At 45.1% G+C, this 12,451-nt stretch overlaps 1 pseudogene; it reads left to right on the top strand.

The window, feature by feature from the left end:
• The first annotated feature begins 7,170 nt into the window (after nt 1-7,170).
• The window catches only part of LOC105549399, a 33,014-nt pseudogene continuing 27,733 nt past the window's right edge, over nt 7,171-12,451 (top strand).

Here is a 12,451-nt window from a genome sequence, read left to right as displayed (position 1 = left end):
GACTTCAGGTGCAAACCACCGCATCAGGCCAATTTTTTTTTTTTCTTTAGAGATGGGGTCTTGCTATGTGGCTAAGGCTGCTCTCAAATTCGTGGCCTCAAAGGATCCTCCCACCTCAGCCTCCCAAAGTGCTGGGATTACAGGTATGAGCCACACCATGCCCAGTTCAAAGTAAATTTTTTAAAATAGTTGCTTTTGCTTATCAGGAGTAGATGTGGGCAAAGGAGTTGCAGGGGCAAGAAACTACAAGTATAAAATCATGATAACATTTCCCCCCACATGAATTTAAAATTAGGCATAGTGTGATTTTAACTTCTCAGTTATAGTCTTTACATTGTATTCTTCCTTCATTCAAGTCTTTCCACTTCATACTTTATGGAAACATTTGTAATACACCTCCTTCATACAGTCATAGCTGAGGTGTTTGTTTCCAATAATTCTCTACCAATTCTTGCCATATTCTACTCCTTTCTCTTTTTTCTTTCTCTATTGCTCCTCTTTCTTTTTTACTCACCCGTTTTTTTCTCCTCCTTTCTCTTTTCTCACTAGTAGAAACAAAATCGGTAGCCCTCAAAGAGTGCTTTTAATGTCTGGTGATAATTGGGGCTGAAAATGCTACAAACGTCCCACTTGTTTCTTTAATTCAAAAATTATCCAAAGCTTATGTCCTCTAGAGATTCAACTTTAAAGAAAGAATTACTATTGCCTTTTAGACAATGAGGTCATCAACATGAAAACTATATTATTGGCCCACTGCAGTAGCTCACACCTGTAATCCCAGCACTTTGGGAGGCTGAGGCGGGCAGATCACCTGAGGTCGGGAGTTCGAGACCAGCCTGACCAACATGCAGACACCCCCCCGTCTCTACTAAAAATACAAAATTAGCCGAGCGTGGTGGCACATGCCTGTAATCCCAGCTACTTGGAGGCTGAGGTAGGAAAATCGTTTGAACCTGGGAGGCGGAGGTTGCAGTGAGCCGAGATTGCACCATTGCACTCCAGCCTGGGCAACAAGAGCAAAACTCTGTCTCAAAAAAAAAAAAAAAAGAAAGAAAGAAAAGAAAACTATATTATTGAGCTGTTCTATTTAAACTCCGACATTTTCACCAGTTAACTGGCAACAATAAAGCAATTTATATTCAAATAGAATAACTCTATAAGGAAGAATTTAGAGGCTGTGAATTCCACAGATCCTATTTTTTAAAATTAATTGGTAACATTCAAATATTATGATATGGTAAGGGCTCCAGAAAATTTTGTAACGCTAGAGCACTACAAGACCAATTGGATTAACTATATGTTCTTATTTTCTGTATTATTGATGCAATTAGGGCCTTTGGGACCTGGGGAACCACCTTTCTTGGGTTTAACTAATTCCCAGAGATAACAAACAGCTTGCCTGCCAGCACGCCTTTGCTATGCAAACCAACCAATCACCTGTCCACCACCCCCAGCCATCTCCTTTTATCAGAACTCTACAGCCTGGGACACTATCCCCTGTCCTATTTACTATAGCGCCAGGTACTAGACCACCAGGGACCCACCCTATAACCCAGCATTTGCTGAAACCATGCAAACTATCCAATCCTAAATTTGCGCCACTCGCTTACTTTGTTTCGCCCATTCTTTCCTGAAAATTTCATAATAAAGGCTCTGCCAGCAGTTCCCCTCTCTCTACACTTGCTCACCCCAATTTGTCACTTCCCTGTGTGGTCCTGTGTAGTATGCCTGCCTTCCGTGTCTTGGGAACTGTGGGTATAATAAAAAATGTGCCAGGTGTGGTGGCTCACGTCTGTAATCCCACCACTTTGGGAGGCCGAGGCGGGCAGATCACGAGGTCAGGAGTTCGAGACCAGCCTGGCCAACATAGCAAAAGCCGGTCTCTACTAAAACTAAAAAATTAGCCGGGAATGGTGGCACACGCCTGTAATCCCAGCTACTTGGGAGGCTGAAGCAGGGTGAATTGCTTGAATCCGGGAGGCAGAGAGTGCAGGGAGCTTAGATCACACCACTGCACTACAGCTTGGGTGACAGAGCGACACTCCGTTTCAAAAAAAAAAAAAAAAGAAAAGAAAAGAAAAAACAATATTCCTTCCTGGCGATCATTTGCGCATCCGGTGTGTGTGCCTTACTACACCTGCTCAAAAACAAGGCTAGGGTATATTTTTAGAACAGTTAGTACAGCAAGCAAGGTAGGTGGTGTACACCACATGAAGATGATGAGTCCGTAGAGTGCTCTGGGCTTAATAACTGGCCCCAGCAGACGGCAGCCACTGCCTGAGAGGGCACCCCAGTGTTGGCACCTTGCTGCTTGCTGGCTACTGCTTGTATTGTTTTTCAATGGGTATTACCATGATTTTTCAACCTAAAACTGGGGGGCTGGAAAAGCTGAGTTCTCCCTGAGCTGTCCCACAGATTGCAGTGAAGAGCACCACACTGTGTAGATTACCGTACAGATCACCATGCACAGTGCCAAGCGGCAGAGAAGGAAGAGTGCAGAACCCTTGGCACATGAAAACCCCATCCAAATCTCTGCACTGAGACCTGATCAAACAAGTTTGGCTTCTAGCAGCATAAGGCTGTGTCCCTAGAATGATCCCAGGCCCCTAAATAATGCCTGCCTGAGAAAGCTAAATGCTGCCAGGAAAATTTACTATGTGCTCTAGCCAGCACACATCTGATGATAGCTCCTTGACCACCCTTTCTTAGGGCATTTAGCAAAAAGTCCTCACAATTGTACATATGTAGCTCTTGTAACTCAGGAGCATCTCTCTCAAGGATCTGAGAGCCATTCCTTCAAAATATAATCATCAAGAAGTGTAAGGCCTCTGTCTCCAACTCTCTGTGGGAGGATAGATCCCTAATTCAGATAACTGCCTGCTAGCAGACACAGCTGGCCTAATCACGTTTATATTGACCAATGCTTCGCACTCTTTTCTTTGGAGCTTGGAAGGCATTTAATCTGGAAACATTATTCAATATATATGCTTAAATCACAAACAACAGTTCACAAGTGTATATATATATATTGTTTCCTGGATAACACACTAAAGAGTCAAAAGTGATAAGAAGCACATTTAGAGCAATATCCCTAGAATTAAAATTAATTCTAGAACAATACCAAAGGGCCAAAATTACATTACTGTGCTTAACAATGCTAAAAGTGTATGTTTTCTCCATTCATTTGGGCATTGATTATATATTACCCATATAGTATTTCAATCAGGATCAAAATTTTCAGATGCATTACCACTAATAATGGGAAAAGTTCTTAAACCTTGTTCCCCTCCAGCTCTAAGTTGGTACAAATGTTCTTTCATGTGCTGAGAAATACGGCAAATTCACCCTTCTATGCCAGGTACTACAATTACTGCTGATGGTTTATCTGATTCTTCCTTGAAGGCTGTTAATAATGATGATTTGTTTGTAGTAGTAATCAAATTCATTCAATGGCCTGAAAGACACTGCTTCCTTCCCTATAAAATTTTTATCGATTCAAAGTGATTCATGATGACTGTGGAAGGTACTTGTACAGTTTCTGTGTCAAACATTCAAGAACAACTATCAGGCATAATGTAACTATCTCTCCCATGTGCAACAAGAAGGTAAATTTTTATTGTTTATAGCAACAAGAAGGTAAATTTTTCTCGCGTGGTCCTTGAACTTTCACATTATCTCTTATTGTTCAGTGTCCCAGTTCTGCATCTGAATCGAGTCCACATTCTAGTCCAACAACTTGAGAAAAACTCCCATCTAAAGCTGAATATTTGTTAACCTCATTTTCAAGACCTTCAAGCAGCTGTGCCTGTGTTACTCTGACAACTAAAACTGGGGTCCACTATGAGAAGGATAGCCAAAAAATCATTCAAAGTGAAATTTCCCACTGGATATATTCAATTAGATCTGGAAGTACCTGTATGAAGCAATGCTACATCGGCACGAGTAGCTTCCAACATGGCATTAGTTACCAAATTTCCAATGTTGCTTTGGTTCTTCTTACAGTAATTTCACAGCTATTTAATTCCATATAAATTTGGTGGAGAACTTCTAACATATACACGTCCAAGAGGTTCAGAAGTAAATCTATCATCAACATTACTGAGAACACATGAAGTGTATTTGTTTCCAAAATGTCCACACCAAAATCAAGCTCGTGGTTTCCAAAAACTGCAAAATCGCTGGGTGCAGTGGCTCATACCTATCATTTTAGCACTTTGGGAGGCTGAGGTGGGAGGAGGATTGCTTGACGTCGGGAGTTCAAAACTAGCCTGGTTGACATAGTGAGACCTCTGTCTCTACAAAATAAAATAAAATTAAATAATATAATATAATATAAAACAAAACATTAGTTAGGCAGTGTAGTGTGTGGGCGCCTGTGGTCCTAGCAACTCGAAAGACTGAGGTGGGAGGATCGCTTGAGCTCAGGAGGCTGAGTAGGTAGTGAGCTGTGTTCCCACCAATGCACTCCAGCCTGGATGACAGAATAAGACCCTGTCTGAAAAAGCAAAACAAAAACTGCAAAATGTACTTCTGATTCATTAATAAAGGAATCGTATGCTTTCCTTTCGTTATGGTACTTAAAACTGAGGCATTTAAACAATCGCCACTAAAAATCAAAAGTGGATTCAGAAAATTGAAGTTTTTCACGGCTGCTGCAAATTTCCGTTTACTGGTTTACTATAAAGGAAATTACCACGTATGCAGATGAACAGCCAGATGGAAGAGACGCGCAGGGCCAGTGTGCAGTGGGAGCGGGAAGGTTCCACGTCCTCTCTGGGAGGACACCCTCCAGGAACCTCCATGTGTTTCGCTATCCGGAAGCTCTCCTTGGCACTTTTTCACTTCCCCCACACTTCGGAGCTCCTTTATTCCCGTCTCCCTCATTCTTTCTTTAAAACACCCAAATCACCTCTGCCCAAATTGGAATAGAGCTCAGCTCCTTCCCTGCTTTCAGTAGTTACTGAATAAAATCTGTTTTTTCACCACTTTAACTCAAGTCCCGCTGTATTTCTGACAATGGCCTGGTACGGCGACTTGAGTCCGGATGGGAACCACCTACCTCCTGCAGTTTGGGTATCCAGTGGGGAATCGAACTCCACATCCAGTGCCTGAACAAGCATTTGTTGACGCACATGGAGCACAGGTTTTGATTCTTACAATTCTTCGCACCCCCACCCCCCAACCCCAGGCAGAGTTTCACTCTTGTTGCCCAGGCTGGAGTGCAATGGCGCGATCTTGGCTCACTGCAACCTCCACCTCCCGGGTTCAAGCAATTCTCCTGCCTAAGCCTCCCAAGTAGCTGGGATTACAGGCGTGCACTATGATGCCCAGCTAATTTTGTATTTTTTTAGTAGAGATGGGGCTTCATCTTGTTAGTCAGGCTGATCTCACACTCCCGACCTCAGGTGATCCGCCCGCCTCAGCCTCCAAAGTGCTGGGATTACAGGCATGAGCCACCCCGCCCTGCCTGATTCTTACAATTCTGAGTATACTCTCGGAAGCTGGGTTAGAGTCCCGGGCTTCTTTTGAAAAGTACCTCCTAGGCTGGAAGTTCTTGCTGGCTCCTTGTTCTGATTGGAATTCATTCCCTGATCCCTGGAAAATTTTCTTTCCTGACTCCTCACGACATCTTTCTGTTCTCCCTATTTGAGGCTGTTTCTCTCACAGGAACTTCTCAGTCCACCGAAACCTCTGTTCCTCCAATCCTGCGCCACCACCATGGTCCCAATACCGGCCGGGTTCTTTCTCCGCGGCAAAACTTCACTGAAGATCTTGAATTACAATGGCCCTCTGGGGCTCCTCGGATATCCCCAAATTAATCCACCTAAAGGGACGCCCAGAGCAAAAAGGAACAAAATTCTCAGGTGCATAAGGGTCTGCTTATTTAAGGGAGAAGCCAAAAAACAGCGAAATAATTCACACCTTACTCAAACCATTGAGGCCTTTACATCATGCCTTCAGAAACATGTTTTTAACCCAGAAAACCCCATAGCAATTCCATATCCTGCTCCCAGCTCTCTCCTGCATGCTTCTTTCCCACAATATTCTCTACCAACGGAACCTCAGTGCCCCTCAACTCCCCGTAACCTTAAGATTCACTGGGCCCTAATCTCCTACAGATGAAGCCAGGGTACAGCAGGCCCCTGTTCCCAAGCTAGACTGAGGAAAGAGTCGTAATTTAAACTTTGGTCTTGGTCTGAATTACATGCCATCACCCTTGAAAGGAAAGGAAAAGGACAATTTACTGAACAATTTAGAATTGTCCTGGGGTCATACTCTCCCTGACTTATATCAATATAACCAGCTCTTGGTTGAACCTGGAAATGCCTCCTTTTGGTTTGAAAAAGCCAAATGGACCACCATTTCCAGGGACCTTTTTTCTCAGCCTATCCCTGACCCCTTTGGAAGACTGAAAGAAATAAGAGATAAACTACTGCGAGGCATCCCTCAGTTCAATCCCCTTCGCTCCGCACAGTTTTGAATATCTGACCAAAACCAATCGGCCATGTACTCAAAACTGTATACAACAAAGGGATGAAACTGTGGCAAACTATCGTCATCGACTGGAGACAACATGGAAGGAACATTCAGGGTGAGAACTGACTTCCCCAAAAAACCTCTGTTCTGGCCACAAGCTTTGTAAATGGTCTCAGGCTGGAGTTCACACATCACAAAAAAAAATAGTATCAATGCCTGGGTGCAGTGGCTCACGCCTGTAATCCCAGCACTTTGGGAGATCACGGGCAGATCACGAGGTCAGGAGTTGGAGACCAGCCTGACCATCATGGTGAAACCCCATCTCTACTAAAAATACAAAATTTGCTGGGCGTGGTGGCACACGCCTGTAATCCCAGCTACTCAGGAGGCTGAGGCAGGAGAATCGCTTTAATCCGGGAGGAGGAGTTTGCAGTGAGCTGACATCACGCCATTGCACTCCAGCCTGGGTGACAGAGCGAGACTCTGTCTTAAAAAAAAAAAAGGAAAGAAAGAAAGAAAGAAAAAGAAAAAAGAAAAAATAATATCAACTAGAAAAATGCAGACATGTATGAGCTTCAGACATTAGTCCAACAGTATAAAGGTAGCATTTCCAAACAATTGGAAAATACACAGGTTTGTGGCAATGCAATCAATGTAATCACAACAACTAGAAAAACCCCAAGATTTTAACCCATGGGGCAAGCTCCAAAATCATGGGTTCTCAGTGATCTAGAAGTGTGTCAATACTGTAAAGAAAAAGAACACTGGGTCCAGAATTGCCCCGCTCTCAAGAGGAGGGAAAACTTTCAGGGCCCTTCTCGTAGAAAATCACTGACTCCCCTCCGAGGAAGTAAATGTCCAGCACTTTCAACTGAAAAAATGTTTCTTTTATTTATTTATTTATGAGACAGCGTCTCATTCTGTTGCCCAGACTGGAGTGCAGTGGTGTGATCTCGGCTCACTGCAACCTCCGCCTCCTGGGTTCAAGCAATTCTCCTGCCTCAGCCTCCCGAGTAGCTGGGACTATAGTCGCGTGCCACCACACCCAGCTAATTTTTGTACTTTTAGCAGAGACGGAGTTTCATCATGTTGGCCAGGCCGATCTTGAACTCCTGACCTTGTGATCCGCCCGCCTCAGCTTCCCAAAGTGCTGGGATTACAGATGTGAGCCACCGTGCCCGGACCACGTTTCTTATTGATACCAATATCTAGACTGCACAATCATCTACCCTTAACACCACCCACCACTCTGGTTCCTGTGCTCCTTCCTCAGCATTACTAGACTTTTTCAGCGGCAGGTTTTGATCATTTGTCTCACGATTTGCCTTTCTCAACCTCTTAATGTTTTTGGGGGGCCTCTTAAAGCTCAGCACAACTTTTTTTCTCAATTCTCTCACCCCTGTAAATCTGTTAAAAAGGCATCTTTTCAAGAATTGGAGTATCAAAATTCACTGTGCCCGCAAGGGACCCCTCTCAAACTCCTGCCCCCCCATGTCTGTCCCGTAATGGCTTTGTCTGACTTCTCTGAGTTCCTCTTCCCCCTTCAACCTAGCACTGTTCTACTAAGGATTTACATCAACTGTTAGACAAAATCCTTGCTTTGTGGGCGACAAACCCCACTGGTACATGGCCTGTAGAATTCCTTAAGGTGGAAACAGATCTTCCCACACTCCTCCCTAGACTACCCCAAATCATTTAAAACCATGAGGACTTGAAGGGGTCCACCCAATAACCCAAGATTTAATAGACAAAGAAAGGCTAATCCCCACTTCTAGTCTAGGCAACACTCCCATTATGGCCACTACAAAGCCAAACGGAAGAGGATTTTCAGCCAGTCCAAGATCTGAGAGCTATCAATAAAATTGTCCAACCCAGATTTCCCCTGATGCCCAAACCTAATACTAGACTGGCTGTGATCCCTTCCAACATCTAATATTTCACCTGTCATCAGTTTGTGTTCAGATTTTTTCAGCATCCTTTTTCATAAAGATTCTCAGTATTTGTTTTTCTTCACAATCAACAATATATCTGGACAACGATATATCTGGACAGTTATGCCCCAAGGATTTACTGAGGGTCCTATTTAAGGGACTTAAAATACGCAGGAAACTTCACTTTATTTCAATATGTGGATGATTTCTATGTCCTGCCCGTTATGACAGTGCTCTTCTGAACACCTAAGGCATTAGGAATACAGGGCCACCAGGTGGCTGAAGACAAAGTTCTGCATTCAGTGTCTGGGTCATGATATCTCAGCCACAGGAAAAACTATCTCCACAGACTGGGCTTCTACTGTTCAACAGTTTACTCTGCCAGAAACAAAAAGACAATAGAGGGGATTTTGGGGTCAGAAACTGCAGGATCTCTCTGTAACTGCCTTGCCCCATATGCCCACCTGGTCGCCTAGGATCCCCCATCCAAAGATGCTTTTGAGAACCTTAAGAGCTCTTTGTTTTTTATCTGTCTGATTAGCCAGGTGTCCCCTCCCTCCTGAAGCTGTGAGCTCTGTCAGAGTCGGAGCTGTGAGCTCCCACTCTGATAGAGGAGGATCGCTCTTTGATGGAGGGTATATGAGTAGCTGCACTCCCCTGTTAGAACCTCCAAACAGGCTCTCAAGTGCTTTCTAATTTCACGTCCCACTTTGGACTTTCTGATTACTCCCTACCTTCTTCCACATGGATTTCTCCCTACCTTTTTCCAAGTGGCCAGGCAGCCCTGCTTCAAGAAGGCTCCCCGTGCTCAAAGCCTGCAGGCACCAGTACCCTCAGGCGCCCTCCCTGCTGCCAAGATGCCCAAGAGGAAGGTCCGCACAACTGAAAGGGCAGTGAAGGAAGAGTCGAAGACTGGTGAGGTTATCAGCTAAACCTGCCCGTACAAAAGTGAAAACAAATCCGAAACAGGCAACAGGAAAGGATAAATCTTCAAACAAACAAACAAAAAAATGCAAAAAAAGGGAAACGGGAGTATAAGACAAACAGGCCAAAGTAGCTACACCAGAAAGTAAAGATTTTCCGGCAGAAAATGGCGAAACTGAAAATAAGGAGAGGCCAGCCTCGGCTGAAGCAGGAGAGAAAGAAGCCAAGTCTGGTTAATATCCTACACCCTTGTTTTATCAGTGGTCCCTGTCTTCCTTCTTGTGCAATTCTGAGAAATATTTGTATCAAATACTGTATTTGTAAACATACAAGTAGCTCTGCATTTTTTTTTTTTTCGAGATAGGGTTTTGCTGTCACCCAGATTGGGGTGCAACGGCATGATCATAGCTCACGGCAGCCTTAATTCCTGGGCTCAAGCACTCTTCCCACCTCAGCCTCCCAAGTAGCTGGGAGTGCAGGCACGAGTCACCATGCCCAGCTATTTATTTATTTTGATTTTTGATTTTTAAAGAGATGGGTCTCACTACATTGCCTGGGCTGGTCTCAAACTCCTGGCCTCAAGCAATCCTCCCATCTCGGCCTCCCAACATGCTGAGATTAAAGGCATGAGCCACCACATCCAGCCTGGAAATATTTTTAAGAAGGAAGAAATATGATTTTTAAAATGTAAAAGCTTTTTTTGTTTGTTTTTGAAACAGGGTTTTGTTCTGCCACCCAGGCTAGAGTGCAGTGGCAAGAACACGGCTCGCTGCAGCCTTGACCTCCTGGGCTCAAGGAATCCTTCTGCCTCCGGGTCCTGAAGAGCTGGGACTACAGGCATGCGCTACTGTGCCCGGCTAATTTTTTTTGTTTTTTGTAGAAACAGGTTTTTGCCATGTTGCTCAGGCTGGTCTTGAACTCCTGGGTTCAAGCAATACTCCTACCTCAGCCTCCTAAAATGCTGGGATTACAGGCTTGAGTCACTACGCCTGGCCTAAGTGCTTTTTATTTTTATTTATTTATTTATTTATTTATTTATTTGAGACAGAGTCTTGCTTTGTCGCCCAGGCTGGAGTGCAGTGGCACAATCACTGGAACCTCTGCCTCCCAGGTTCAAGCGATTCTCCTGCCTCTGGGACTACAAGCGTGTGCCACCATTCCCCAGCTAATTTTTATTTTTTTATTTTTTAGTAGAGATGGGGTTTCACTGTGTTAGTGAGGATGGTCTTGATCGCCTGATCTCGTGATCTACCCGCCTCCGCTTCCCAACTAAGTGCTTTTTTTTAAAAAAAGAGGCAAAATCATTTGCTGTTTATTTTTTATACAACCAGAAAACTGTGGGATATAGATTATGGGAGCACTTTACTGTTGTGGGTGTCAAGTTAACAAACCATAGGTGGAGAGTGTAGTTTTATATCCTGTAATACAAAGCTGTAGGGAATTCTTATAATTTTATGTTACCTGGCATCCACTTTGAATATAAATTGGACTTTCTCATACCAGAAGCAGAGCTTAGTCACCCTTGACACCATTTCCAGTTCTCAACTCTCTGCTTCCTCTCTGTTCCTCAAGGTACATGATCCAGCAATCTACTTTATACACCACCTCCTGGTGACCACCTACCTAGAGGACAGCTAGGCACAACCTACTAGACTCACCCACTGGCCCCCACACCCTGCATGGACTGCACAGGTATGCCACAGTGTCCCCCTCCCAGTCACAGCATGCGTGCCCCCGCGGAATTCATGCCTACTTGCTCTAAACCCCCCACGGGGGCTGGGCGCGGTCGCTCACGCCTGTAATTCCAGCACTTTGGGAGACCGAGATAGGTGGATCACCCAAGGTCAAGGTGTTCGAGACCAGCCTGGCCAACATGGTGAAACCCTACCTCTACTAAAAATACAAAAAAATTAGCCAGGCATGGTGGTAGGCCACCTGTAATCTCAGCTACGCGGGAGACCGAGGCAGGAGAATCGCTTAAAATGGGGCGACAGAGGTTGCAGTAAGCCGAGATCATGCCCCTGCACTCCAGCCTGGGCAACAGGAGCCAAACCTGATTTAAAAAAAAAAAAAAAGTACTCCCCGCGGGAAACCCGCTTGGGTGACGCCCTGGACCCCTCCAAAGGCTTGGCCCACAGTTCCCCTGCACACTCTTGCTTGCTCCCCACCCGCTGCCTGAGCGTGCATGTCCCAGATGGCTCCCCGCTTCCCGCTGGCCCCGCAAGGCATGTTGTCCTCTTCTCTCTGGGATCTGTCAGTGACACACTGCTTTTGTTATTTCACGTGTTTCATTGTGTTACCTCCGCTGTGTGTCACCTGAGCTAAACACTGGAAGCGAACCCTTCTGCCAGTCAGGGCCCTCAGAGAGAGTATTCCGGCTTCGTTGGAATAAACTGGACACAGGTCAGACAAGAGCCACAAGGGCATCTGCCCATGAAAACAAGTTTCCTGTGACAGGGACACCCGGATACAGGCTGGACAATCAGGCATTAGGTCAGGGTAAAGAAGTATTCTGTGAAAAATACAATATAAACATCCCCTTCGGGGCAGCCCCTTCAGTACAAGCTAGACTTCATAGCTAGTCTCTGTCTTGGGAGCAAATTAGAGGAAAGATCAAATTAGAGAAAAACACAACTGGCGCAGCAAGCAGGGTGTGTAGTCACAAGCATGAGGGGCACCACAAAATGCCTTTGACCCGTGTGTAGCTTGCTGTGGCTCTCCCCCATGGCTAGCACCATGTGGGGAAGCAGAACTGCTTGCTGGAGGGGTGTGCTGCTGCTATGCGAGCTGCATAAAGCCCTCTGCTGCCTGTTGTTTGCAGTGTCCACCCTAAAGTATGAGGTTGCCATTATCAACCCAAGTCGTCCCAAAGAGAGTCATTCGACCAGGCGCCTCTGGTCTAACAAGAATTGACCACATAGCGGCTCCTGATTGACTAAGGTTAAAGACAAGACAGATTAAAGACCAGGTCCTCCCTGCCTCGAGCCAAGGAAAGCTGATGTGCACGGAACAATTGCGAGATTACTATCTCCGCCCAAGGTGGGGCTAAATGCTAAAGTGAACGAGGAAAGTAACACCCGTAGCAAAGGAAGGAGTCTTCCCTCACCCCTCCCACCCCC

This window comes from Mandrillus leucophaeus, unplaced genomic scaffold (assembly GCF_000951045.1).
Source record: "Mandrillus leucophaeus isolate KB7577 unplaced genomic scaffold, Mleu.le_1.0 Scaffold436, whole genome shotgun sequence".
Lineage (NCBI taxonomy): Eukaryota > Metazoa > Chordata > Mammalia > Primates > Cercopithecidae > Mandrillus > Mandrillus leucophaeus.
The sequence above is the reverse complement of the archived record's forward strand: the minus strand, read 5'-3'. Positions and strand labels throughout refer to the sequence as shown.